The sequence below is a fragment of the Ricinus communis genome, chromosome 3, assembly GCF_019578655.1.
Source record: "Ricinus communis isolate WT05 ecotype wild-type chromosome 3, ASM1957865v1, whole genome shotgun sequence".
Taxonomy (NCBI): domain Eukaryota; kingdom Viridiplantae; phylum Streptophyta; class Magnoliopsida; order Malpighiales; family Euphorbiaceae; genus Ricinus; species Ricinus communis.
The window spans coordinates 15,639,581-15,645,589 of NC_063258.1; the positions used below are offsets into that span (position 1 = coordinate 15,639,581).

At 39.3% G+C, this 6,009-nt stretch overlaps 1 non-coding gene across 1 annotated transcript; it reads right to left on the reverse strand.

Moving 5' to 3' along the window:
* Positions 1 to 4,979: 4,979 nt before the first annotated feature.
* Positions 4,980 to 5,085, reverse strand: LOC125369612. Its single transcript, XR_007215289.1, has one exon. It is a non-coding gene; the product is annotated as a small nucleolar RNA R71 (small nucleolar RNA).
* Between the last annotated feature and the right edge of the window lie 924 nt (positions 5,086 to 6,009).

A 6,009-nucleotide genomic window follows, 5' to 3' on the forward strand; every position in this document is an offset into this window, starting at 1 on the left:
GCGTGTGGATTTGTGTCTCGTCCTGCTAGATCATCATGTCATGCCCCAATGTCACCGGTCAAGTTTGTCAATTGCATTCCCAAGATTCCTTACACCATCCTTGTGTCATTAGTAGTCCTCGTGCCTAGAGGAACATAGAGTGATGGGGATTCCAATGGTGCAAATCCTGAATTAGAATATTAGGGGGTGCCTCAATTCTCGGTGTTCTCTGTTTCCTCCAAATGACTCGTCCACGCTCATTCTGAGAATAATATCATTATTAGATCAACTAATTTAATTTCTTTGCATTTGTCCAAGCATTATATTAGTGCCCATGATTACCACTTCCATGTGCTTTCAATCAACACTCGTATTAATGCTCACTAAGTAAATCCAAACCATCAAACTAGACAGAGATTAGATAGAGTGGAATAAAAGAAACAAACAAAATAAGAACATAGGTGGCATTTTTTGGATCTAATAAGGAAAGAAATCACAAGTTCTTTGTTCTCTTCCATATGGAAAAGTGAAATGATAAAATCAAATTTACTTAAACGCAAGGGTCGATAAAGAACACAAAAGAAAGGAAGGACGTAAGCGATAAGTCTATGTTCATAAGAGCGAGTCTTGATAAGTCTGTAAAGTTTTTGAAAAAACCCGTATCTTGATTTTCTGGAAGGTAGAAAACTTAAATAACATGCTGACTACGCTTAAGTATTCAGTTACATGTGATTTTTGTAGTATGAAAGAGTAATTGGCTAGTCAACCACTCTTGTAGGTGAGCCAGCTTAAGAAAAATAAGGTGAAATTCGAATGGGCTTACCTAATAATACTCCAACCTAAATTACTTCATAATATGCATCTCAAACATAAAAAATGCTTGCATGGACGTTTGTATTTTGCTTAGATGAATAAAAAAACAACATGATTTCTCTGTTACGCGAGTGAATTTACATCTCATCTTGCTTGATCGTCAAGCTAAGCGCCAATGTCACAAGTAAAGCTTGTGAATTGAGTTCCTATGATTCCTTACACCAATCCTTGTCTCATCAGAAGTCATCGTTCCTAGAGGAATAAGGAATGATGGAGATTCTAATGGTGCAAATCTTGAATCAGAATATTAGGCATGCCTCGATTCTCCTTGTTTCCTTTTTTATCTAGAAGATTTATCCATGATCATTCAAAGAATGATATCAATACACGATCAACTAATTGTCCAAGTATTGGATCAGTGGCTATGATTGCCGCTTCCATGCGCTTTCACTCAACACTCATGTTTATCCTCCCCAAATAAAACCAACAAAATATTTGATTTGGTTTAACTCAAAATATTCATTAACATTAAATAATGTGTCTACACTTAGTTTGTATAGTGAAAGAAATAAATCTAATTCCTAAAGAGCATAGAGGAAATAAACTAATTAGGAATTGTCTAAAAGATAAACTAAATAAGAGTTTCCTAAATAATAGAATAAGGAATAGTCAATCTTTACTAAATAAGAATTGACTAAACAATCAAGCAAAACTTTCTAAATGATGAAGTGTGCGGCTTCCTCCTTACTCCCTAATGAAGAACACACTAATTTGCCAAAAGAGGAAGCCAAAATGTGCCTCCTATGCTTCCTATTTGAAGAAGCACACCCCTATAGCTAAATACAAAGCTAAAGTGGTGTTTCCTTTGTTTCCTCTTCAAGTACTAGGCTCCTCCTTGTTCACACATATTTGGCCTATGCTTGGCTTCTTCAAGCCCATCATATTGAATATTAACAAGGCTAGGAGCATTAATTAAATCTAAAGCGTTAATTAAATGAAACTTTCCATGGGTTAGTATATCCTTACCCCAAATCTCTTGAATGAGTCCATTAAGAGCTTCCTTTATGTGTTTGGCCTTAGATCTTGTAATTGGCCCACATTGAATGTGTAAAGGATCCATTGAGTTTAGTGTAGGTTTCTGCTTTATGCTTGTGCTTGGATTATGAGTTAAGTCTTGAAGCTTGGTTCTTTATTATTAACATGGCATCTAGTACAAAAAATATTATCACATTATACCTCATCTACTTTGGCATGTGCACTCAAGGCTCTTTGTGCCACCAACATCTCACCACTTATAGGCATCTCAATATCACTTGAATCCTCAAGTAGCGGCATGTCATCCTCTTCCTTACTCTTAGTCTTCACTCTAGCATCATTCATCAAAATCAAAGCTCTTTTATTAGGAGATTGAGAAGCAATATGTTCTATTCCCAAGCACCGAAAACATTTGATATCCTTTGTTCTTGAGTTAGGTGTTTCGATCTTAGTTGGAGCTTTACCATTGGACTCTCTTGAGTCTTTTAGCTTCTCATATCTCGGCCTCTCCTTGACTTCTTTCTTCTTCTAATTCGGTTTCCATGTGGATATAGAAGCCAAATAGGATATGTTGGAGTTGCTTCGATTCTTGAGTTACCTCTCCAATTTAGTGGCCATATGTACCATATCCTCAAGTTCTATATAATGGTGCAATTCAATCATATCAACAATATGTCGGTTTAAGCCTTGAAAAAACTGAGCCATAGTAGCCTCTCAATCCTTGTTTACATTAGCCCTTATCATAGTTATTTTCATCTCTTTGTGGTGGTCCTCCACAATCTTAGATCCCTACATAAGACTTTGTAATTTCTTATATAATTCTCTATAACAGTGAGAAAGAATAAACCTTTATTTCATGACCCTCTTCATCTCCTCCTATGTTGAAATCAGCCCTTCACTATTCCTTCGCCTTGAAAGCACAAGTTGGTCCCACCAAACCACAGCATAATCAGCGAACTCAACTGCAGCTAGCTTCACTGACAAGCATCATACTACACATGTTTTCATGCCCGATTGTTCACATTTTTATGCATGATTATCCCGTTTTATGCTAGAATCACCTGCCTTTTATTTCCCTTTTCGTTTCAGGTCATTTTCGAAGGACACCATCAGTAATCGAGGGAAATACGTGTGATTACGGAGCAAAATCCATCAAATTGGGTGAGAACAAGCACCCCGAGGGTTGAGCACGGCCTGGACTCCGGCCGTGCTGAATTATCAAGAGGCTATCCCCAATTGTGCCATTTCAGCATGACTTCCGTAGCCACCACAGCCTCCAGCACGGCTTGTGGTGGATCAACACCGGCTTGGGCACGGCCTGTGGTGGCTCAGCACAACAGACTCCACAGATTCAAGATACCGACTTACTAGTGTTGAATCATCACACTGATCCTACTCGTGTCCGAATCAACTATATAGGCGATTTTGAATTCTAAATGAAGAGGACGATTTTTGGACTCAATTCCAAGACACACACTTAATCAAATATTTCCTATACCTCAATTGTAGACCTGGAGAGATCAATTTTCATCAATTGAAGGGGGGATTCCACTTATTCCAACATCGAATTGAAGATCAAGACAAACTTTGGGAGCATTCAAGAGGCAACTAGGGTTTGAGATTTTGAATTTGCAAATTTAGGGTTTCTAATTCAAACTTGAAAGAGAAGGGTGTACATACCTTTAATTTGTTTTTCCTTATTTTGTTCTTTAATTGCTTTGACTATGAACATGAGCGGCCTAGATCTTTGAATCCATTAGGGTTCACCTTTGTTGATGGATTATGCTTAATTGTTAGTTTTTATAATTATCATTCTTGTAATCTTCTTGCTATTCAAGAATAAAAGTTTGATGCGGTTAATTTGAGACGTTGGATTAATTGTTTATTAGGTTGTTTCTTGACATTGAGAAATGCTTGTTACAACTGGATTTTGAATAGTAAGGACTCGTAGTTAACACTTAGAGATGAGGTTGATTTACTCACGGATTAAGAACTAACAACTCTTAATAGTCTTAAATCATACTTAATGCTAATTTGTAGTAATCTGATAGGAAGAGATTCCATTAGGTTAGTGCAGGTTTAGGAATCCGGTAAGCTCGAGAGAGGAACCGGGATTCAATTCAGGATTTAGGCACGGGTAAGCAAGATCGGCAATCCATAAAATTCATCTTTAGAATTCCATCACTTAGGCTCCCTTTTGGATTTATTTCTCTCTTTACAATTATCTTTTAATTGTCCATTGTTGTCCTTCATTTACTTAATTGCACTCATAACCATTAGCTGGTATGTTAGAACTTTCACACCCTATTTCAGACTAGATAACATAGCAAACAGTAGTAACTCTAGGTTCACCCGATCTCTAGGGATACGACCTTAATACTCACTAGTGCTAGGCTGCATCGGTAGGTTCACTCCCTTAGGTGTAGGTTGCATAAAGAGCCCATCAAGTTTTTGGCGCCGTTGCCGGGGAGCTATAACGGTGAACTAGAGTGAATTGTTTTTGTGTTAATTTAGTCATTATTTGTTTTATTCATTTATTCTTTAATTTTATTATTATTTATTATTATATTATTTTTGTTGATCGGTGGTTGTGTGGACTTTTGGTTTCAGGTAGTTTATGACCAGGAGCTCAAACTCGAATCTTATAGAGCCTCTATCCCGATCGAACGATCCTCGGACTCTTAAGGAAGAGGTTGCAATTAGAAGAGGAGGAGATTGAGGTTGAGGTACCTGTGGATAGACTAGACACGATGGAAAACCATGACCCCCACGCCGATGAGGATCAGAGGATGATGTACGAGTTTGCTTGACCATCTTTGGATGGGACGAAAACTAGTATAGTCAGACCTGCTGTAGCGGCCAACAATTTTGAGATAAAGGCCAATGTTATCCAGATGATCCAACAAAGCGTGCAGTTTGGAGGATTGCCCAGCGAGGATCCCAATGCACATATCTCCAACTTTTTGGAGATTTGTGACACATTCAAAATAAATGGAACAACCGATGATGCCATTCGGCTGAGATTGTTTCCATTTTCCTTGAGGGACAAAGCAAAGAGATGGTTGCAATCTCTTCTACAACAGACGATCACTACCTGGAAGGCGTTGGCCGAAAAATTTCTATATAAGTATTTTCCTCCCGCTAAAACTGCTAAACTTAGAAATGACATATCTTCTTTTGTGCGGTTTGATGATGAAAGCATGTCGATGCATGGGAGAGATTTAAAGATCTTTTGAGATGCCGCCCACATCACGGATTGCCGGTGTGGATGCAGTTCGGACCTTCTACAATGGGTTGAACCTCGCAACGAGGCGATGGTGGATCTGCCGCAGCAGGGCGCTAAACGAGCAAGCTCAAAACTTGATAGAGGAAATGGCCATGAACAACTACTCGGTGGCAATCCTCTAGGAGCCGACCAGGAAGACAAGGAGTGGTCAACCAAGTGGACTCTGACCTTGGCGGCTCAATTGGAGCTTCTAGCCAAGAAGATCGACCAACTCCAGGATGCTTGGGTTCACGCGTGAACGTTGGTGCATGAAGTTTTGTGGTGGCCCGCATTACAAAGGCGAACTGCATCATGGAGGTATGTTTGTTTCATCTTCTATTAGTTTTCCATCTAATTCTACTATATCTTCCCGATGTTGAACAGTTGATTATATGGGAATGCCCCAAGACAACAGAATAACCCCTACAAAGAATACATACAACCCTGGATGGCGCAATCACCCCAATTTCGGATAGAGGAACAATAATGCCCAGGTTCCCAGTTTCCAAAGACTTCATCAACGACCACAATGACAACCAATTTGGGCCTCGCACAAGCTCCTCCTCCCAAGAAAAGAAGTCAAATTTAGAGGAGCTCATGATGAAGTTTGTGACATCTACGGAAACAAGATTCCAGCAGACTGATAGTGCACTTAGGAATCAGCAGGCCTCGATTCAGAACTTGGAGACTCAAATTGGCCAAATTTCTAAGATGCTTTCAGAGAGACCTTCAGAGTCAAACCCGAGGGAGCATTGCAAAGCTATCACCTTGCGTTCAGGTAAGAATTTGACTGGTTCTTCGCCTTTAGCTGATAAGGATAATACAATTGTGCAGGTCGAGCCATCTAAGGAAGGACCAGACCTTGAGATGGTAGAGAATGAGAGAAAGAAAGAAGACATGCAAAGAGCTCAGACGGA